This window comes from Apodemus sylvaticus, chromosome 22 (assembly GCF_947179515.1).
Source record: "Apodemus sylvaticus chromosome 22, mApoSyl1.1, whole genome shotgun sequence".
Lineage (NCBI taxonomy): Eukaryota > Metazoa > Chordata > Mammalia > Rodentia > Muridae > Apodemus > Apodemus sylvaticus.
The window spans coordinates 2,707,355-2,731,522 of NC_067493.1; the positions used below are offsets into that span (position 1 = coordinate 2,707,355).

Here is a 24,168-nt window from a genome sequence, read left to right on the forward strand (position 1 = left end):
ATGTCTGATCAGTATTGTGGATGTTTCCTGTGCATTTCCCTCTCAATTGGCATTTCCCTGTCAGGGCTGTATGTTATTCAAATTGTTCAAAAGCAAGACACATGAATTTTATAATTCAAGCTCGTTCTAAAATGACACTGTGATGGTAAATTCTGAGTCAGAATATAAGTGGAGCAAATGCCAAAATTATATGAATATGTTTTTGAGGAAACATGTATTTCCTTTACATTGATGTTAGTATCATGCTTTGTGTTGTACACATGTATGGGATATTTAGGATGCAGTGACTTTTGATGATGTGCATGTGAACTTCACTGAGGAAGAGTGGAATTTGCTGGATCCTTCCCAGAAGAATCTCTACAAAGATGTGATGTTGGAAACCTACCTCAACCTCAACGCTATAGGTAAGACTGTTATTTTTTCTAAAGGAAACAAATGTTTATTGGTTATTGATGATCTCTTATTTTAATTGTGAATAGTGAAGATTGAGCTGAATAATTCAGTTTCACTAAATTTTCACTGTAATTTTCATGGTGCAGTGAAAATTCACAGTACCTTGATTATTTCCAAATTTCCAATAGTGTATCATTCATTTCTGGTACTGTGTTTTAGGCTATAATTGGGAAGACCAACATCGTGAAGAACATTTTCAAAGTATTAGAAGACATGAAAGGTAATTTTCATGTGCAAGCTGATACCAATTTGTCTCTGAGAAAATTTTAATATCTTATGGAATCTCTTGTAAAAAACAAGAGTGTAAAATAACAGTCCTTTAACTGTAGCTATGATTATAATATTCTTACAAAACCAGGTACCTCAAGGTCCGATAACTGATTTGGGTATCCATTTGATAAGTAGCTTCTTTAGAGCTATGCTCTGGACCTGCCAATCTGTAGCGTCTCATAGTATTTAGAAACTGCACATTGAATAGTGATAAATTTATATCCAAAACATTTTAATAAGAAAATCATCCACAGAAAATTTGTTGATACTCATATTCTTGTATTAATATGGTTCAGCTTGGTGAGAGGGAATTTTATTAGAATCAAGAATATTGTTGTGGAGAAACATTAGTCCATATTGCACATGTTATGAGAAACAAAAATTCAAACAGTGTGAATGCAATGTGTAAACCTTTCATTTATCATTCTTTTATTAGGTATATCATGTGTCACAATGGATAATAATCATGTGAGCATAGGGATATGTAAAGAAGAAACATAAAATTTTTGTTCTAAAAAAAAGAAGATATGTAGTATTCTACCTTTGAAAGAAATTAGGAATATGAAATACATTTGCAATTAGTTGGTTTTTTAGCATTACAGGGAATATCCCAAAACTCATTGTGTAAAAAATCTTTATGAGTACTAGGAATTTGGAAATTCTTCTGTGTGTCCTGATTCCCAGTCACATGTGTTGTAATTCACACTAGAGGAAAAATATGAATACAATCAGTGTTATACAGATCAGAGATTTTCAAACTTTCTTCAGATAGCTAAAATACACCATATAAAAAGAGGGTACTATGTATATGAGCCATGTAATAACCATCACACTTATCTTGAACAACTCGTAATGAGAGAGAACAATATAAACATATAAAGAGCTAAAATCTTAATATCTGATGCTTCTTTACCATTAGACAAATTGTAAACATAATTCATATTGATTACTTGATTGATCAGAGCAATGAATGTGATAATGTTTTCACATGTGCTAATTATAATTGCAGGCATGTAAGAAGATATACTGGAGTGAAACTCTATGAGTGTAATATATGTGGTAAAGCCTTTAAAAGATCAAGTCATCTCCAATATCATAAAACAACACATACTGGAGAGAAACCTCATGAATGTATTCAATGTGGTAAAGCCTTTGCAAGATCCAGTTATCTCCAAAGACATAAAATGACACATACAGGAGAGAAGCCTTATGAATGCGATCAATGTGGTAAAGCCTTTGCACAGCGCAGTCATCTCCAAAGACATAAAAGAACACATACTAGAGAGAAACCTTATGAATGTAATCAATGTGGGAAAGCCTTTGCACAGCTCAGTACTCTCCAGTATCATAAAAGAATACATACTGGAGAGAAACCTTATGAATGTAATCAATGTGGTAAAGTCTTTGCACAGCTCAGTACTCTCCAATATCATAAAAGAATACATACTGGAGAGAAACCTTATGAATGTAATCAATGTGGTAAAGCCTTTGCACATCAGGGTAATCTCCAATATCATAAAAGATCACATACTGGAGAGAAACCATATGAATGTAATCAATGTGGTAAAGCCTTTGCACAGCGCAGTAATCTCCAAAGACATAAAATGACACATACTTGAGAGAAATTTTATGAATGTAAATAATGTGGTAAAGCCTTTGCAAGACCCAGTCATCTCCAGTATCATAAAAGAACACACACCGGACAGAAACCTTATTAATGTAATCAATGTGGTAAAGTGTTTCACCAGGGATAATTCCCCAAATTCTGTGTGCTGGAGAGAAAATTAATGAATATGATCATGAATTAAGTGGGAGTTAGGATGGTATCATAGTAGGATTTGATAGACATGGGTGCTTGGGATTATTTCCACTATGGAGATTTTTTTTTAATGTTTTTGCAAAGAAGTTTGCTGCCCTTGTCTGAAGAGTTTCCTTGAGGTTAAGGTAAAGATGTTTACATTAATTGTATTGACAAAGTAAGTCATGAAAATCACCGCATAGAATTTGGCATGAAAATTTTTAACAAACATAGAAACTAAGAAAGGAAAAATAAAAAAAGAAAGGTTCAAAATTCAAGGCTTTATCAGGAAGTTGAATGAAGTTTAATCGTCTGATCAAGGATGTTCAATAGCATTAAAGGAATGGTTACATTAGGACAAGATTGCATTCAGCTAAACATATGGATTTGCAGTTGTATGAAAGTGAACTGTATCATCTTAGGAATTATTATTACCTGGTTATTGTTTTGATGCAGACATTTAAAGATAAAAGTATGTGTCAAATTGCCAAGAGATAGATTTGGATTCTGGGTTCTGAATTTAAAATATAAACAGAAAGGCTTAGTTCCAGGCCTGGTGTTACATGCTTTTTAACCTACCATTCACGAGACAGAGTCATGCAGATCTTTGAGATCAAGGTAGATCTCTAAGCAAGTTCCAGGAAAGCCAAGATTAGTCAGTGATATATTTGAAATATTGAAAGCTGCTGATAATGGAATGGAAGGAGCCACATTCCAGCCCCAGTAAGCAGCAGAACTCAGCAGCTCGGTCTTAAATGGTAATAATACTGAGACAATTGATGCTGGCTAGCTAGTAATTAGAGGTGATGAAGAAGAAATCAGCATCACTGTGGTGAAAACTGACTGGTATTTTCTGAGTGACAAAAAGGTGTGTTCTAGAGCTCACCAAGGTTGGATCTCATAGTGCAGCTCGGCATGGTTATGTGTAAGAATAATCCAGGTGATACAGACTTCGAATTCATGAAGTTGTCATGCAGAACAGCTGAGGCTTGGCACCATTGAGGAAGCATAAGGGAGGCTATGGGTCTGGACTAGTTCTAGCAGAAGAACCCAGCATCTTGAAGATGTAAGTACCAAGGGATGAACAGCAAGAACAGCAGGAGCAGGAGAATGGAGTCAACCATAGCTTAAATTGATACAGAGGGCAGAGCTGGAAAAGTGACCCAATCTCTTTGGAGGAGCAGAGAAGATCATGTGTGGATCCAGGACACTGAAACAAGAAGCTGTGAAATTGAAGTTATCTTAGAGACCCCAAGTTTTTGAGATGTTAGAACTATACAATAGCTGCTCAGGAATTGAATAAAACCAGTCAAAGAGAACAAATTGTGCTTCATTGAACAAAGCAGAAAGGAGTTGGAGACCTTAAGAACACTTTGACATCAGAAATGGAGTTGCAGAGTTTGGAGATTCTTCTGCTGGCTTTGGTCTTCTTTAGGTCCAGTATTTCCTCATGATTACCTTTACAAATAATAAAGTATATCCTGTGAATTTCAAGGTATATGATGTTCTTTATTGTTTCCAAAAATATAGCGGATTACTCTTGCATGATAGGATTAATCACAGAAGAGTCTTTGACGTTTGGACTTTTGACATTTTTGAGACTTTGATAGATGATGGTGCCTTTTGACATTGGAGGTCATGGGTTTTGCAATATGCTTTCTTTAAGTATGGTTGCCATACACTCTTGTGTTTGAACAATCATATGGGGCCAGACAGTGGAATGTGGTAGTTATGATTTATGTGCTAGAGGGAGTGGCACTAATAGCAGGTATGTTTTTTTGAAGAAAGTTTAACAGTGTTGGGGTGGGCTTTGGGGATCTTCCCAGTGCTGAAGAAACCCTCCTTTTAGCACCCTGGAAGATGTCTCTTCCTAACTTTCTTTGGATCAAGATGCAGAACTCTCATATGCTTCTCCAGCATTATGTTTGCCTGTATGCGAACCATGTTTCCTCGAATAAAGAAAATGTACTAAACTTCTGAAAAATGTAAGGTGGCCTCAATTAAATGTTTTCTTTTATAAATTTGAATTGATCATTTCATGTATTCTTAGTAATTGAAAATCTAATTTAGAAATAAAGTGAGCAAATTTAGATTGGTGAAGCTTCTGCACAATTCTGCATTCTTCTTCTTCATGTAAGAATTTGTACTGCAGATAATCCTTGTGAATATATTTGGTATGGTGAAGGCTTTGCAAAAATCTGTAGTCTTTATCATTATGAAATTATGCATGCTGGAGAGAAATTATATGAAATCCAGCACTGTGGTAAAGCATAATGTGTAGCAGAATTCTCCCTGAGTGCTGTGGGCCCAGTCCTCTGGGATGCCTACATTTGCTTCAGTTCTCAAAGCTCATCTCCTTACCTGCTGTCACACCCCAATGTTCCTGAGCAGATCAAAGTCTCAGGTGAGGTGGACCTGTTTGAGCTTTTAAGGTAAATCAAGTTAAGTGACTGTTGAATTTCTTGGCTGTGATAGTAGTATATTTACCCTAAGGAGGGCTGATATGTATTCATATATTAAGTTGTTACTGGGGCATCTTTAAGTACAACTTCAATCTCTGCATATGGGAGGGTAAAGAAACAGTTGTGCCTGTGTGAATGTGAAGCCAGTCTTGTCTAAAAAGAATGTTCCAGGATAGACAGAGCTACATAGTGAGATTCTGTGTTTAAAACAATTGAACAAGCAAACTTGGATTATCTATCAATGACCACATCTCCCTTTCCTTGGTAATCTAGAAGATGCCAGGGAGGAAGTTGCAATGTATCTTAGAGATGCTACAGTATAGATGTCAGACTGAGAAGAAATGAGATAATTGTGAAACTTTCCACACTTCATCCCCCAGCCTATTTTCTACAGTCTTTTGTACTGCAAAGACCATTCCAATAGGAGCTTTTAAATTTTTCAGTCTAGGGATGTAGTGTCAACATGATATAGAAAAACTCTGACTCTATGAGTCTTCATTCCCATATCTGCTTCGATGGGAAACGATCTTATAGGAATCAGTGAGAGTTCCCCACATGATCCCCTGAAACACAGAGGCTTGGAGACCTGGTTGCAATAGAAATTTCATGATCAACAGAGATATTGAGGATCAAGCCTACTGAGAAGCACATAAATTGAGAGCAGAGTCAATTCCCCTGAACTTCCCATTCAATCGCCTCAGGAACATGAAAAGCATCTCTTCTCGCCCATGGTGTCTGACCACAGACTCATGAACTCAAATGCAGACTGGATCAAGTGGGAAACAAGTTAGTTATGGGGTGGAGGCATTCTTATGTGGAGAGTTTTTTATGGACAGGCCGTCTGCTGTGTGGATTTCAGTTCCTCTATTGAGAGATTCATGGCATTGATGTGAAGTTCCTTTTTGTGAAGTTATCATCTGTATGATGTACTTCCAGAGGAATTTCTAGAAAATCCTCTTCTTCACTGCCAAGATTCCTTCTCGTTCTTGTGTAAGGTAGAACATTCATTTACTGAGCTATTGTCTGCAAATATTGTCAGTTTAAATTAAATCAGTTATGATTGGAAGGGTCCGAGAAAGACTGAGTCTGAGAAAAGTATTTTAAAAGGAATCAGGCTTTCATTTCATCAGAAATGAAATATAGATATGTATACAATTGTTTTTTCCAAGATACAATGACATTTGTAAGCTACGCATAATATACAAGATCAATATCTGTGACTAATTACTTTTGTCAAATTTATAAGTAATGCAGAGTGTTTCATTGACTGAAGGAGAGTCCTAGTTCTTCAGGAACTAAAAGAAAAGGGGGCTGCAGGAACCATGTACTTAAAACTGAAAAGTCTATGAAACACGCCTTTGAAAAGATAGAATAGGACGACTACGTGATTCCCTGCACTCATTCTCTAGGTTCAACCTTAACAAGGGAAATCATCAATGCCTCTACATCGCTGAATTTTAAGGAATCAGGGGTATTTTGAATATGTGAGCATTTGTGATCCTAAACTATTGTGTTTATGGACAATTGTGAGTAATGAGAATTCTCAGTAATTGAGCTGATTGAAGATTATTGCAACTGATCATACACGTTTAATTTTTGTATTCTATACCTTCTTTGTCCACAACCACACAGCCTTGGATACCCAGGATCATCACACAGTGGAGGATCTCATTATGATTGGCACAGATGGCTTGGACCTTGTAGTCCTTGGAATTCTGTTGTTTGAGCCGTGTCACTGCTGGAGTAAGATTCAACATGAACACTGTCTCGATCCCCCCCCCCAAAAAAAAACAGAAACAAAATGAAGGTATATGTTATACAAGTGAGACAGAAATGCATTGTATGCAGTTCCAGTGACTAGAAATTAAATTAAAAAAATCAGTGTGGATTTTCAAGGAAATATGGTACTCATGTTAGAGAACAACTCTCAGAGAACAGACCACGATGGAGTGTGTAATAAATGTAAAAGGAATGGTCTGACTGAGTGGGTGGAGAGCCTTTATTCCACAAAACTAAAGTTATTTTCATTCCCCTTACTGTAGACTTTTCTTCTCCAATAAATAACATTTTCTTACCACATAACATATGGAAAGGTTTTTCATACTTAACCAAGGGTGGGTTCCATCATTTTGCTTTCTTGTACTATTTTGAATCAACATCAAGGTACTCATAAAAGGTACTCATATCAGAGTCTTCTTTGCTTTCTCGTACTGTTTTGAATCAATTTCAAGGCACTCATATATATATATATATTTTTTTTTCATAGTTAATATTTATTCAAAATAGCCATAAACTGAAAGTAACCAACATGTCTTTCAATTGAAGAATGGAAAAACCAAATGTAGTATGTTTACTCAATGTAGCATTACTCAGCTATTAGTAAAATGGCATAACGAATTTTGGAGGCTTCTACGTCTGTGTCAGTCTTGATGAAACTTCAGTAGAGTGCTTAACCAATCAGTGTGATTTATGGATGGGATTGTGCAGCTCCATTCCAATCCAGGAAGGAAATCACAACCTCACATGGACCCTGGACTCCCAGAAATATGCCAATTAAACTTCCCCAGCTCCTCTTTTTTTCTGAGCTCTGTGACTCCCAACCAAAAGATATCATTCAGATACAATGGTTATTAGGAACCAGCCACAGATATGGTCAAAATAAAGCAATCCACTTACCATCCAATCCCCAGGTAAAACTCCTTAACCCATCATTTCTTAGATAAACTGTTTCTTAAATAGTTTATCAGGCATGTTTTCTAAGATCTCTAACCTAGCATAAGGGTAAAGAAACCCTAAGTAAAGAAACAAACTTTAACCCCTCAATTGAAGAACAGCCATCAACATCCACTGATGTAAGTATTACCCTCCATGAGTCACTGTGGTTTTGCAGAGGCAGTGAGGTTTGTGAAGGACACACATTTCATAAAGTGGCCAGACATCACCTCTGCATTTGTTCACTTTCTCTTTTTGTGGCACATCAACATAATATAAAGGAACAAGAGGAGGGAAGTGTTTACTCCATGTCAGATCTTGCAGTCCATTGTAAAGAGTACTAGAGATAGGCCCTGTAAGCAAAATCCAAAGCAGAAACCATAGAGGAAGACTGCTAACTGTCTATGTAACCCTTCTAATTTTATAATGTTTTAACAATAAAAGCAAAGAACAAAAAGCCAGATTCCAAAATAATGAAAGGAAGCTCCCAAACTCTATGTTCAGCCTCTAATGGCTTCAGTGTTCATGGCTAGAATTACCTGAAGACTCCTTTTGAACAATTAGTATTTTCCTTCAATGAAACAATAGTGAAAAATGAAGTGGCGTGATATTATTGCCATGTCTTTAAATGCTGCAATGGGTTTTAAATGCTGCATGTGATAAAATTTGATAGCTTATTTTATCCTTTATATTTTTATTATTTTTAGTTATTCATTTTTACATCCCGCTCACTGCTGCCATCCCCATCACCAGCTCTCATAACCCCTCCCAATACTCCGAATTTTTCCTCTGAGTAAATGCTTTCAAAGGGTTTGCCCTCATGCTGCACATCAGGTCTTTGGGAGGCTATGCATATCCTCTCCCACAGAGGCCACAGGAGGCAGCCCAGCTAGAAGAACATATTCCTCAGACAGGTAACAAACTTTGAAATTCGTCGACCATACCCTTCGGCTATCTATCTCAGCCCCTAGGGGGAGCCATGTTGTATTCCCTGACTGTCACCCAGCAACCTCTGGCCACGCCCCCTGATGTCCCCCGAGCCCCGCCCCCACCCCGTGACTGTGCACCTAAGCCCCTGGCGGCCGCCATGTTGGCGTGCCTGTCCATCACCCAGCAGCCGCTGGCACCACCCCTTACGTCACCGCAGCGCCCGCCCTACATCCAGCCTCCTGGAATGATGTCATTTCCTGTCTTCTATTTTATGAATGAAAGTGGGCTGGGAGTTTGAATGTGCACATTGGTCAGAGGTCTGGCAGAGGCGGGAAGGAGGTGAGTGTGAGCATTTAGCAACTGCTGCGATTGCTGAGCTTCCCGGGCTCTGAGCAGCTGGGCCTGGAATTGTGAAACGGGACTGTATTCACATGTGCATTCGGATGAAGATAGTGCTCCATGCTGCGGGTTTCTTTGAGTTCTGGAGTAACTTTGGGCTATACTCCTGTCGTCTCCACAGACGCAGTCTGTGAGTTTGGAGAGGCCTAGTAAGACGCGGGCTTCCCGCTCTGGAAAGTTTGCAGGGGGACAGAGTGCAAACCCTCTCTGTGCTCCTCCAGGCAGGGACAGTGGCTGGGCAAGGCACGGGCTTCCCGCTATGGAAAGTTTGCAGCAGGGAGGAGTGCAAACCCTTTCTGTGCTCCTCCAGGCGGGGACAGTGGCTGGGCAAGGCGCAGGCTTCCCGTTCTGGAAAGTTTGCAGCGGGGCGGAGTGCAAACGCTCTCTGTGCTCCTCCAGGCGGCGACAGTAGCCTCCTAGCACAACCCTCCTGTGGGAACAGAAGCAGAGCGTGGCCGCCATGGGTCGCTGGGCTGTGCGCCCGGCCCTGGCTTCTGGCTGTGAGCTGGTGAGACAGGTAGGGAATTCACAGGCCAATAAACTGCATCCTGATCCTTAATGACACAGGCTGGGCTGTGAAACGACAAAGACCTGGTACAGTTTACAGAGGTCTGGGCTGGCGCTTTCACAAGGAACATTAATGATCAAGTTGCAGCTGGCTGGGGTCAAAGGCTGTGGGATGGGCGGGGCTAGGACCCAGAGTAACTTGCTTTATTTTTTGTTTTTTTCAGTTTTGTTAATTATTCCTGAAGTAGTGTTTTTTTTTTGTTTGTTTCTGTTTTTTTTTTTATTGCTTTACTTTAGTTGCTTAGTGTTTCAATTATTGTGCATTAAAGGGACTTTTCCCCAATCTGTTTGGTATTTTGCATGCTTTTACATTAACTCTGGCTATATATTTATAATTACTCTGGCTATTCTTACACAGGCACCTTCTTTAGTTTAAGAAATTTTCATTTAAGATTTTATTGGAAATGATTTCTAGACATTTATGCGAATTGATCTTTTTCACTCTCACCCTCACCTTCTCCTTCTGAGGTGTTCCCTGTGGCTGTGCAGCTTGAATGCTTCTCTGTGTCCTGCTCTGAGCTCTGCTGTTGTGTGCTGTGAGGGGACCTTAGGGAAACGCTGAAATCAAGACATGGTGAGTACACAATATCTGCCCACAATGGGGAGGAACATGCAGCTGAGCAGGGTGCTGGGGTTGTGGATCCTCTATGGGGTTGGATCAGAAGCATCAGCCAGATGTGACTGCCTGTGAGATTTCTAGTGGTTCTTCTTACTTGCAATTTCAGGCCATGACCTCTGAATAACTTCAGTATCATGGGTGATTGTAATTCTCTCCAGAACATCTGGACCAGTTTCTTTCTAGTAGAAGCATGGGTGGTTCCTGTGACTATGCAGCACCTGTGTCCAAACCATTTTGTCTTTTATAATATACACTAAAAAGGCAGGAATAGGACTGGAGAGATGGCTCAGAGGTTAAGAGCTCTATCTATGCTTAGACAGGTCATGAGTTCAATTCTTAGCAAGCACATGGTGGCTCACAACCATATGTAATGGGATCTGGTGCCCTCTTCTGGCCTGCAGGAATACATGCAGGGAGAACATTGTGTATGTAATGAATTAATTCCATAAAAATAAGATGGATATGAAGCTAATAGTTGTGATTTCAAACATTTCTAATTTTTGTTTTGTTTAGTTTGTTAAATTTTTCTGCTGCAGTTTTTTTAATATTTCCTTATCTTATATGTTTAGTGTTTTGATTATTTTGTGGCAAAGGGACTTTTTCTCAGTCTGTTTAGTATTTTTGATGGTTCTCGTACATTATCAGACACCTTCTTTAATTTAGCAAAATTTTCATTTATGATTTTATTGGAAATATTTTCCAGACTTTATCCTCCTCCTCCTCCTCCTCCTCCTCCTCCTCCTCCTCCTCCTCCTCCTCCTCCTCCTCCTCCTCCTCCTCCTCCTCCTCCTCTTCTTCTTCTTCTTCTTCTTCTTCTTCTTCTTTTTCTTCTTCTTCTTCTTCTTCTTCCTTTTCTTCTTCTTCTTCCTTTTCTTCTTCCCCTTCTTCTTTTCCTTCTTCTTCTTCCTCTTCTCCCTTTCTCCAATTGTTTGTAACTTTGCTTTCTCATATGTTACAGAACACTTTGTTGTTTAGTCCCAGTAAAGTTTTATAATCCAGATTTATTTTTGACCATTGTATCCAATTTTCTCTATTCATTTTTTTCTTTTTTAAAATATATTCTTTATTTACATTTCAAATTTTGTCCCCTGTCCTAGATCCCCCCTCTCCTGAAAATCCACTAAGCCATCTCACTTCCCCAATCAACCCTCCCCCACCCTCTGTCCTGGTAATCCTCTACACTTTGGTATCAAGTCTTTCCAGGGCCAAGGGTCTCTCCTCCCTTTGGTGTCTAACAATACCATCCTCTGCTGCCTATGCGTCTGGAGCCATGAGTGATTCCATGTGTACTCTTTGGTTGATGATTTTGTCCCTGGGAGCTCTGGGAGTACTGGGTGACTCATTGCTCTTCCTTCTGTGGCACTGCAAAGCCCTTCAGCTCCGTGGGTCCTTTCTCTAGCTCCCCCATTGCGAACAAATGATATCTCACAGTTTTTAACAGGAACTATACAAAATAGTCCGTCCAACTCTAGTGCTTTAAATCTTATTATAAACACCAAGTCTTTTGTGTCTTTTACTTGGAATACTTATCATTCAATTGTGGTAAAAAATAAATAAATAATAATATTTACCACAAAAATGTGGCTTTAATTATTGTTTCTGTCCAATGATTGGGATGAAAAATAAGATGGCCAATGATATTCAGTAGTCTTGGCTCTTTTTCTTTCTAGAAAATGTGCTTTCAGAAAGCTTTTTAAGAAGATAAAAGGATGGCCTTGAACTACAACTAAATAGGATCAGAGTAGAAGACATAGAAGTCTCTATATATAAATACTTATTTTTTAAGACCATTAAATGTGAACACCAAAAGTTAACAGAGTTTTAACAGATAAATCCACAATTTATTGTCAGAACATTAATTCAGGAGTGGGGAATAAAATATTTTTATTCCCCTTTTCTAAGTTTCAATGATACCACATTTTAAAAGTATCATAGTTTATCAAAGGATAAAAGGTAAAATTATTGTTTTTTCCTAAAGAAAACTGACAATGCATTTCTTTTAAAAAAAGATTTATTTATTTATTTCATGTATGGGAGGATATTATCCCTGTCTTCAGACACAGAAGAAGAGGGCATCATGATCCTGTGACATATGGTAGTGATCCACCTTGTGGTTTCTGGGAATTGAACTCAGAACCTCTCGAAGAGTAGCCAGCGCTCTTAAATGCTGAGCCTTCTATCCAGCCCTGAAGTACATTCTATACATCACAAACAATTTACTCAGGATATCTTTAGACAAATTCACATGACCTAACTAGTAATTCCCCCTACAAATTATAGAAGTATTGGCCACCCAAGTCCTCTTATTTCACAGAGTTTTAATAACATTTAAAAAGACCTTCTGTCATTATATTAATTCAAGGGAGTTAAAGATATGAAAATGGTTGTTGTTTAATTTAGACAATAAGTCAGAAGCCCTGTGCTGATCTTTCTATCTTAGTATATTTATTGGTTTTTAATGAGGCATATTGGGAAATAAATATTGTTGAAATTATTAAAGTGTTTTTGTCTATATAAATATTTACACATGTATATTTCATTTTCAAAAGCACTCATGTATCATTTTTACATTGAGTGAAGACAATATCCATTATAAAAAACAAATCCTCCTCTAGGAAAGCAAAAATCTTTAAAACTAATTTAGAACCCTGAGGGATAGTGACCATGTTGTGTATTAGAATTGGGATAGGGTTCATAGAGATATCACTGTGACCAGATCTGTATGTTTACATATATCAGGTACTTAAAAGTAGACATTAAAATTTAAATATATATCCTCATGTTACCCATTACAAATAAAGATTCAGAGACATAATATCATTTCATATTTATTTTAGCTGTGGGATTTATTGATTAAATATACATTTGTCTATTCATATTAATTTTTAAGTTTTATTTATTCTGAATAAAAATAACTTAGTCTAAGTTAACCAGTTTACTTTACTTGTAATCTATTTGGTATTAAGAAAAAGATGTGAAGAATAAACAATGATCCCATGTGGATATTCTATACATAAGTAATAAAAGACAAATTTCATTAAGCCACAAATTTATGTTTATTGCTTGTGTAAGATTTTTTTCCATAATTTTCATTGATTATTTTGTGAAAACTTCACAAAAAATCTTTAGTAAGCATATTTTTAATTTGGACAGAAAGTAAACCTTACATATCTAGAGCAGAAGAGTACTGAAGGCCATTTTATCACTGAGGGGAATTAGCTGCATAAATAACTGACTCTGAGACCCAACACAGGATAGCACAGATATTCTTTGCTGGCAGCAGTCGGTCTTGCCCTTGGCAACTTGTCCCTTGATTATCTGTTTGATTTTGTGAATATCAGAGTCATCACTTCCTTTTTCAGTATGCTAGTTTGGAAGTGGTATGGATAAACTTTTAGGTTCTTTAGAGAAACCATTGAGTGAATTAGGTAGAAGCTATTAGAGTAAGAACAGAACAAAACATTAAACTTATAGTTGTATATAAAATGAATAGCTTACAGTTGTGGTATTTTGTGCAATTGGGTTCTTATTGACTCAGTGAGACCAGCAAGAGTAATGATGGAGACCATTTTGTCTTGTACCATTTGGTTATATTTACTAAAGATGTGGTGAAGACAAATGGCCCATGCAATACTTATGATATTACCAAAGAGGGGCACCAAGTCCCATGATTTTGTCCATCTTATGAGGATCCCCAGATGAAACTTAGAAAAACTAAAGGAGTAGTGGTTTTCTGTTGTCTGTGAACAGGACCTCATAATAATGCAAAGATATTTCCCATCTGGGAATACTAGGTTCATGGATAACTCACTTTCCACTTTCACTGGGACAGGAAAGATTTTGATATTATAAAAAATGAGGACTAGGAAGGCAGATGAGCAAAAAGATAGAAACTGAGTTCACATAAAACAACAAACAAATCCTTTGACCTGATCCTGAGACTGACCACAACCCTAACATTTCTTCGTTGTGTAACAGGGATACGATTGACTCAGTGGGACCATCAAGAATAATGGTGGCCACCTTAACCCTAACTCTGAGGCTAACCCAGGAACTTTTCCTAAATCTCTAATCCTATCTTAACCCCTTAATTTCCTAAGCATCCTAACCCTAACAACCCTTGTCCTGATCCTAACCATAACCCCCTAATCCCCTAACCCTAACTCTAACCCTGCTTACTCTGGGGGATGTTTCTTAATTATACCTTTTGAAATGAGAGACCCTTTCTTAATCTTGATCTTTTAAGATGTTATTATCCACTTTTGATCTAGGCTATATGTGCTTTTTGCAACGTACATATAGAAGTTTCATGAAAAAGCAGTTCTTTTGTTTTGGTACTTGTACTTTTTTATTTTATAAAACAAAGGTGATTTGTTTGTTTGTTTTAAACTGCCATTAGAAAGTACTTATTTCTTAAATATACTGGTATACACTGAAGATCAGCTGTAATATCCTGCAACATGAAATCCACCAGTCCTTGATTTTTCTAACTCCCCTTGGCTGACAGCCTTTATCAGGACATTCTGTTAACTACCCTTTCTATATACATAGAAAGATTCATTTTTCTCTATGATTTGAGATAGGCTTATCTAGAAAATCTGTACTAATCCATCTGTATTTTGTTTTTTAATTTGTCACTGTTTAAAATGTGATGACTAGTAATAGTGCTCAACAGTGTTTTCCTTATGTTTCGCTTATGTTTCTGGCTTTCCTTATGGGATTGTTTGAGAAGGGAGCATCAGTTTCCCTGAGCCCAGGATTTAGACAAAACAACACAAAACAAAACAAACAAAAAACCCGACTTGGTTTGTTTTTGTTATTTTTTTTTCTTTCTTTTTTTTGGAGACAAGTGTTTCTCTGTATAGCAGAGCCTGACCTGGACCTCACTCTGTAGACCAGGCTGGTGTTACATTGGGTCATCAATTCCTGGGTCAGATTGATATATCCAATGAACCTTCAGTAATGGTCTAGGCAAACTATTCATGGTTTTTATGGAAAGAAGACAAGTGCTTTGAAGAAAGCTCAGGCACAGGTACTGGTAAATGCAGGGTCCTGGCATCAGAGGGGGGAAGCAGGAAGCTGACCAGCCTAAGCTGGAATGTTGTTCCTCCCTCAGGGCTGTGAGGGGTGTGATGCCTCTTGATATCTTATTTCAAATGTTAATGGAATGCAAACCACTCCTGAGATCTTGAGTAGGTGCGGTCCTGGATAGGAAGCACACTTTAACCTGAGGAGGGCTAAGACTCACTGGCCAATCAAAGGACACCAGGCAGACCTGCCAGTCAGAAAAAGAGGTGGGATTTTCAGGGTGCCTTTTGGTGTGTTCCCTGTGGGTGTGCAGTTTGTGTGATTCTCTGTGTCCTGCTCTGAGCTCTGCTGTTGTTTGCTGTGAGGGGGACCTCAGGGAAATGCTGAAATCAAGACATGGTGAGCACAAGATATCTGCCCACAATGGGGAGGAACATGGGGCTGAGCTGTGTGCAGTGGTATGGTCGGTCCTCCTTGGGTTGGATCAGAAACATCAGCCAGATGTGACCACCTGTGAGGTTTGTAGTGGTGCCTCTAACCTGCTAGTTCAGGCAATGACCTTTTAATAACTTGAGTATCACGGCTGATTGTAATTCTGTCCAAAACATCTGGACTATTTGCTTTCTTGTAGAAGCTTGGGTGGGTTCTGTGACTATGCAGCAACTGTGTCCAAAGCTTTTTGTCTTTTACAATATACATTAAGAAGGCAGGATTAGGCCTGGAGAGATGGCTCAGAGTTTAAGAGCTCTGGCTGTTCTTACACAGGCCATGAATTCAATTCTCAGCAGCCACATGGTGCTCCATGATCACATGTAATGGGACCTGGTGCCCTCTTCTGGCCTGCAGTAACACATGAAGGGAGAACATTGCATAAGGAATGAAATTATTCCTTAAAAAAAAAGAACACAGATATGAATCTAATATTTCTGATTTCAAACATTACTAGTTTTTCTTTTGCTTGGTTTGTTAATTTTTTCTGTTATAATTTTTTTGTTTCTTTAACTAATATGTTTATTGTTTTGATTATGATGTGGTAAACGTCTCTTTCCCAATCTGGTATTTTTGATGCTTCTTGTACATTAATAGACACCTTACTTTAGTCAATGAAAGCTTTCATTTGTGGTTTTCTTGGAAATATTTTCTTTATGCTGATTTTCTTCTTCTTCTTCTTCTTCTTCTTCTTCTTCTTCTTCTTCTTCTTCTTCTTCTTCTTCTTCTTCTTCTTCTTCTTCTTCTTCTTCTCCTTCTCCTCCTCCTCCTCCTCCTCCTCCTCCTCCTCCTCCTCTTCCCCCTCCTCTTCCTCCTCTTCCTCCTCTTTCTCTAACATATATTGAGAAAGTAAAACACACAGGAGCTCTGATACAAAAGAGGTTGTTTGTAGAAAAGGAGAGGAGTGAGAGCCTGAGGATGGTGACTTATTTTCCTGGCTGGTATTACATATCTTTCTATGCTGTTCCTAGGTATTTGCATTTTTGGTGATTATTGGTTTACGTACTAGCTTCTCAGTTTGTCTTGTTCTTGTGGGAATGTTATTCCTGTGTTACAATTTTCTTTGTAGATTTTTAGAGTGTTGGCTGAGTGCTGGCTCTTTTCCTGACCTGTTTGTTATGTTCAAGAGAAATTGCTGGTTGATGTTGGAAGCTAGGAGAGGAGGTGGGCAGGGTAAGAAAATCCTAGCAATCCATAAGGAAACATAATCAGGAGAGAGGTGAAGTTGATAGCATTTCAACCTTTCAGAGCTACAGTCATCTGAAGGATGGCTGGTGGCTCATTCTCTGAGAGTTTCCTAGTGCCCAGGTTAGTTGACACTGAGGGACTCCTTATGGGTTTCTTTTTCTTTGAAGGCCCTCATTTCTTTCCCCAACTCTTTCAAAGATCCCCTGTGTTCTGTGCAATGTTAGGCTGTGGGCTCTGCATCTGTTTCAGTCAGGTGCTGGATGGAGACTCTCAGAGAACAATTATGCTAAGTTACTCTCTGGAAGTACAACAAAGGATATCCTCAGTATAGTCAGGGATTGGCGATTGCCCATGGGATGGTTATCAATTTGAGCAGGGTATAGTTTCGTGAGTCCCTCATTCTCTACTTCATATTTTTGCCTACATTTCTTGTAGACAAGATAAATTTTCGTTGGAAAGGATTTTGGTTTGGTTGGCGTAATTAACTTTCCACTGGGAGTTCTGCCTGTCTTTAGGGTGTGGCCCTCTTCAGTGTCCAAATCTCACTGCTATGTATTTCAGCTATGATCACCCCCCATAGACCGCCTGTTGCCCTCCCTTTCATGGTCTGTAGCAGATCCTAAAGGTTCCTAAGCTCTTAGATCCCTGTCAGCTGGAGATTTCAATTCATTTTCCTTGTCCTATGGCCCTTCCTTTTCTATCAGCACAGCTGTTCCTTACCTCCCCTTCCCCTTTCTTAACTACTGGCCCTTCCAGTTCTCTCTCTCTTTCATCTGCCTCCTTTGACTGTTTTATTTCCACTTCAGAGTGTGATTCAACCATGCTCATTTTAGCCATTTTTCTTTTTAAAAATATATTTACTTTTTTATATGTAACAACCCTGTATCTGCTTTCAGACACACCAGTGAAGGGCATCAGATCTCATTACTGGTGGTTGTGAGCCACCATGTCGGTGCTGGGATATGAACTCAGGACCTTCACAAGAGCAATCAGTGCTTTTGCCAACTGAGCCATCTATCTAGCCCCTGAGCATTCCTTCTTGTTTAGCTTCTTCCGGACTAAGAAATGTCTTGCAGACATCCTGTACTTTATGGTTATTCATTTGTATGTGAGTACATACATGCATGTCCCGTTGGGTCTGGGATAGTTCACTTAGGATGATAATATCTAGTTGTATCAATTTGCCTGCAAGATTCATAATGTTTTTGTTTTTACTAGCTGAATAGAATTCCATTTTGTAAATGAACCACATAATCTGTATCCAAATTTTGGTTGAGGGACATCTTGATTTTTTTCACTTTCTAGCAGTTATAAGTGGACCAGGTAGGTAGAGTCCATCACCTTAGAAGCCAAACTTAAGAGGATTTTACATATGGTATGGCTTCTGAAAACTGATAGATGATAAATTCGAGAACCCAGATTCTTCCAGTATGGTTTCAATTTGGCCCGAATCCAGATATCTTTTGGCAGAGTCAGAGCCATAGCGAAGACTCAATGAGAGTTCATTACACTGAAATTATGAGGATGATTCTTGAGTTGCATTTTGTGACCACAGCTTGCTGAGGTAACTAAAGCATTGGTAAATCTACCATGAAGAGATGTATACAAGGAAAGGATGTACCCAAACTGTTACAGAGGTGACCTTCAAGATTTTGCCTTGTGTATCAGAAGAGACTTTAGATGTTTGAACAGTGTAGGAGTTCCTGCAGACTGTTAGGATCCCTAAAGAAAGACTGAATGCATTTTCATCACCGGATGAATATTTGCCCATAGTGTCAAGGGTCAGGATGCAGTTGATTGAAACAAAAAGCTTCTAGATAGGATGAAGTCTTCGGCTGCTTGTCTGTCCTGTCTGGCTTTCTTTGTGAAACTTGTGGAAGATCTTCTGGTAGAAGCCATTCCAGATACCTTCCAGGATAGTGTTTATAGAATGAAAATTTTATTTTTTCTCCCTTTTTTTGCTTTTCCAATAATTTGTATATTCATTGTCACCCTTATCACTATCCCCATTATATGTCCCTTGCTATGGCAGAGTCCCTCCCCCAGTCTCCTCTGTTTTTCTTTGAGAAGTTGTGGGGCCCCCAGGTATCCCGAAAATTGGTGCATCAATTCTCTTGTGAGTTAAGTGCATCCTCTCTCACTGAGGCCAGGCATGGCATCCCAGTTAAGGAAACAGATTCAAAAGATATCCACCCCCTCACACACACACACACACACACACAGCTATAGGGAAATCCAGTGCTACAGTTGTTATTAGACGACCTTCTGAGACTCTGCGCTACACATCTGCTATATATGTGCCAGGGGACTTAGTCCGTCCTGTGTATGCTATTTGGTTGGTGGCTTAGACTCTGAGTGTCCCCAGGGGTGCTTGTTACTTGATTCTCTTGGTCTTCCTGTGGAGTTCCTATCCTCCTCAGGGATTTCAATCATTCCACAAACTCTTCCACAAGAGTCCCCAAGGTCCATGCAAGGTTTGACTCTGGATCTTTGCAGCTTTTTCAGTCAGCTGGGGGGTAGATCCTCTCAATAGACAATTACTCAAGGCTTTGGTGTGGGAGCAAAACAGAGTGTCATTAATAATGTCATGGATTGGCGCTTACCCATTGGATGGTACTCTCAAGTGGGGCAAATTTTCTTTGGCCATTCCCTCAGTCTCTGTTCCAGATTTTACCCCGCATTTCTTTTAGAGGGAAAACATTGTGTCCTTGGTGTGTTCTGCGTTGTGGTTGAAACTGACCCTTCAACGTTCTTTTCTTGCTCCCATATATTCACTATAATCTCTTTCTTTAAATCATATAAAATACAATAGATATATTTGCTAATCAGTGCTAATCTATTTCACAAGTCTAGTTGTTTTATATTTTTATATTTATTTTATTCTTTGTTTTTTGTTCCAAAACAAATTTCTCTGTGTAGGTTTGTCTGTCCATAAAGTAGTAGAGAAACCACAAAAGACACATGTCTTGTATTTGTAATATAAGCATATTTTTGTGCAGTTTTTCTTTATTTTTTTGTTTTGTTTTTTGTTTTTTTTGTTTTTTTTGTTTTTTTTTTTTTTGGATTTGGTTTTTTCGAGACAGGGTTTCTCTGTGTAGCCCTGGCTGTCCTGGAACTCACTTTGTAGACCAAGCTGGCCTTGAACTCAGAAATCCGCCTGTCTCTGCCTCCCAGAGTGCTGAGATTACAGGTGTGCACCACTACCGCCCGGCTCCGTGTTTTTTCATCCATATCTTTAGTATTGAAATTTGACCAAATGTTATAGATTAAACTTCATATTTCTACCAGATGAATACAGATGTTCTGTGAATTTATAATTCTTTATAGGAACTTTCATAAAGAACTTTGTGTTCAGTATCATTTTTCCCATGGTTGTTTTTTGTAGGGATTGAGGGTCTTAAAATATACATTTTAGTCTCCTAGAACACATTACAAAGGCCATGCCAGTGTCTAGGTAAATGGCATACACCTGCCTGTGCCTCTGTGATTAAAGACATGAGAAAATACACCCAGCTTGCCCATCATGTTTGTAGTTAGTAATTGTTCATACAATTTTCCAGATGTGTGCTCGGTATTGTGGATCTGTTTCCCCTGCATGTCCCTCTCAATTCGCATTTCTCTGGCAAAGCTGTATCCTATTCAAAGTGTTCAAAAGTGACAGAAGTGTATCTTATAATTAAAGCTCCTTCTAAAATGACACAGTGATTATAAATTCTGAGTCAGAAAATAAGCAGAGCAATCACAAGAATTATGTGAGTATTTATTTGAGAAAGCATATATTTGTTTTCCGGTGTTGTTAGTATCATACTTTGCATTGTACATTTGTATGGGATATTTAGGATGCAGTGACTTTTGATGATGTGCATGTGAAATTCACGGAGGAAGAGTGGAATTTGCTGGATCCTTCCCAGAAGAGTCTCTACAAAAATGTGATGTTTGAAACCTACCTGAACCTCAAAGCTATAGGTAAGACTGTGTTTTTTTTTCTGAAGGAAACAAATGTTTCTTGGTTATTGATGATCTTCTATTATTTTAATTGCATGAAAATTGAGCTGAATAATTCAGTTTCACTGAATTTTCACTGTAACTTTCACAGTAAAGTTAAAATTCACAGTATCTTTAATTTTGCCTATTTTCCAACAATATATCATTCATTTTCTTGTACTGTGTTTTAGGCTATAATTGGGAAGATCATCATCTTGAAGAACATTTTCAAAGTTGTAGAAAACATGAAAGGTAATTTTCATGTGCAAGCTTATACAAATTTGTCTCTGAGGAAATTGTAATATCTTATGGAATCTCCAGTTAAAAGCAAGACTATAAAATAACAGTCCTTTAAGTGTAGCTATGATTATAATATTATTACAAAACCATGTACCTCAAGATCCAATATCTGGCTTGTGTATCCATTTGATAAATAGCTCCATTAGAGCTATGCTGTGGAACTGACATTCTGTATAGCCTCAAAGTATTTAGAAATTGCATAATGAATAATGATAAATCTATATCCAAAGCATTCTAATAAGCAATTAGTCCATAGAGAGTTTGGTGATACTCATATTCTTGAAGTAATATGGTTAAGTTTGCTGAGAGAGCATTTTATGAGTATCAAGAATGTTGTTGTGGAGAAACATTAGACTATATTGCAAATGGTATGAGAAGCAAAAATTCAAACAGTGTGAATGTAATGCATAAACCTTTCATTTATCATTCTTTTTTATTAGGTATATTGTGTGTCACAATGGATAAAATTAATGTGAGCATAGGGATATTGAAAGAGGAAACATAATTTTTTTTGTTCTAAAACAGGAAGATACATAGTATTCTGATTTTGATAGAAATTAGGAATGTGAAAGATATTTGCAATTAGTTGGTTTTCTATTTTTACAGGGAATATCCCAAAACTCATAGTTTAGAAAACCTTTATGGGTATTAAGAATTTGAAAATTCTTATGTGTGTCCTGGTTAATAGTCAAAAGTGTTGTAATTCACACGAGAGGAGAAAATATGAATACAATCAGTGTTATGAAGATCAGAGTTGTTCTTTCTTCAGATAGCTAAAATACATCATATATAAAGAGGGTGTTATAAATATGAGCCATGTAATAACTATCACAGGGGTCTTGAACTATTCATGATGAGGGAGTACACCATGAACATATAAATTGCTAAAACCTTAAGATCTGCTGCTTCTTTACCATTAGGCAAATTGTAAACATAATCCATATTGATTAAATGATTGATCAGAGTAATGAATGTGGTAAAGATTTCACATGTGCTAATTATCGTTGCAGGCATATAAGAAGATATACTGGAGTGAAACTCTATGAGTGTAATATATGTGGTAAAGCCTTTACAAGATCCAGTCATCTCAAATATCATAAAACAAAACATACTGGAGAGAAACCTTATGAATGTAATCAATGTGGTAAAGCTTTTACAAGATGCAGTAATCTCCAAATTCATAAAAGAACACATACTGGAGAGAAACCTTATGAATGTAATCAATGTGGTAACGTCTTTGCAGCTCACAGTTATCTACAAAAACATAAAAGATCACATACAGGAGAGAAACCTTATAAATGTAATCAATGTGGTAAAGCCTTTGCATGTCACAGTGATCTCCAAATTCATAAAAGAACACATACTGGAGAGAAACCTTATGAATGTAATCAGTGTGGTAAAGCCTTTGCACAGTGCAGTCATCTCCAAAGACATAAAAGAACACATACTGGAGAAAAACCTTATGAATGTAATCAATGTGGTAAAGCCTTTGCAGCTCACAGTTATCTACAAATTCATAAAAGAACACATACTGGAGAGAAACCTTATGAATGTAATCAATGTGGTAAAGCATTTGCACAGCGTAGTCATCTCCAATATCATAAAAGAACACATACTGGAGAGAAACCTTATGAGTGCAATCAATGTGGTAAAGCTTTTGCCTATCACAGTAATCTCAAAAATCATAAAAGAACATACAATGGACAGAAATCTTGTTAATGTAATCAGTATAGTAAAGTGTTTTCATCAGGGATAAGTCTCCACATTCTGTTTGCTGGAGAAAATCGTAATGAATATGATCATGAATTGAGTGGGAATTAGGAGGGTATCATAGTAGGATATGATAGACATGGGTGCTTGGGATTATTTCCACTCTGGAGTTGGTTTTTTTTGATGCTTATGTAAAGAAGTTTCCTACCCTTGTCTGAAGAGTTTCCTTGAGGTTAAAGGTAAAACTGTTTACATTAATTGTATTGACAAACTAAGTCATGAAACTCACCGCATAGAATTTGGCCTGAAAGGTTTTAACAAGCATAAAAACTAAGAAAGGAAAAATTAAAAGAAAAAAAGAAAGGTTCAAAATACAAGGCATCATTAGGAAGTTGAATGCAGTTTAATCTTGTGATCAAGGATATTCAATGGCATTAAAGGAATGGTTCTACTAGGACAAGATTACATTCAGCTAAACATATGGATTTGCAGTTGTATGAAAGTGATCTGTATCATGTTAGGAATTATTATTACCTAGATACTGTTTTGATGTAAACACATGAAGATACAATTATGTGTCAAATTTCCAAGGGATAGATTTGGATTCTGGGTTCTGAATTTAAAATATAAAAAGAAAGGCTTAGTTCCAGGCATGGTGTTACATGCTTTTTAACCCACCATTCACGAGACAGAGTCATGCAGATCTTTTAGATCAAGGTAGATCTCTAAGCAGGTTCCAGGAAAGCCAAGATTAGGCAGTGATATATTTGAAATATTGAAAGCTGCTGATAATGGAATAGAAGGAGCCATGTTCCAGCCCCAGTAAGCACCAGAACTCTGAGAATATTATCATGAAGTGGTGTTGAATATGGTCAGAGAATTTTACATTACCTCATGAGATGATCAATTCTTGGTTTTTCTTACACTTCAATCCCATTTTGTTGAACCATCACTGTTTCTAGAATGAAGCCTTCCTCACTGTTAATGGTGGACAATCTTTTGATGTGTTTCATATTTTATTTTATTTGTGTTACCTTTTAAGTAGTTTTGAATCTGTGGTTTTAGGGATAATTGGTCTGTAATTCTCTTTACTTGCTCAGTCTTTTCAGACTGGATATATGAGTAATCAGGGGTTCAGAAAATAAATTGACTAATATTTATTTTGTTTCTATATTGTTGAATACACTGAATTCTTGTTAAATCCTCTTATAAAGTCTGGTAGGACTCTACCATAAAACTCATAGATGTGGGCTCACATT

At 37.7% G+C, this 24,168-nt stretch overlaps 1 pseudogene; it reads left to right on the plus strand.

The window, feature by feature from the left end:
- Window positions 1-283: 283 nt before the first annotated feature.
- Window positions 284-22,918, plus strand: LOC127673203 (zinc finger protein 431-like; annotated as a pseudogene).
- Window positions 22,919-24,168: the final 1,250 nt, after the last annotated feature.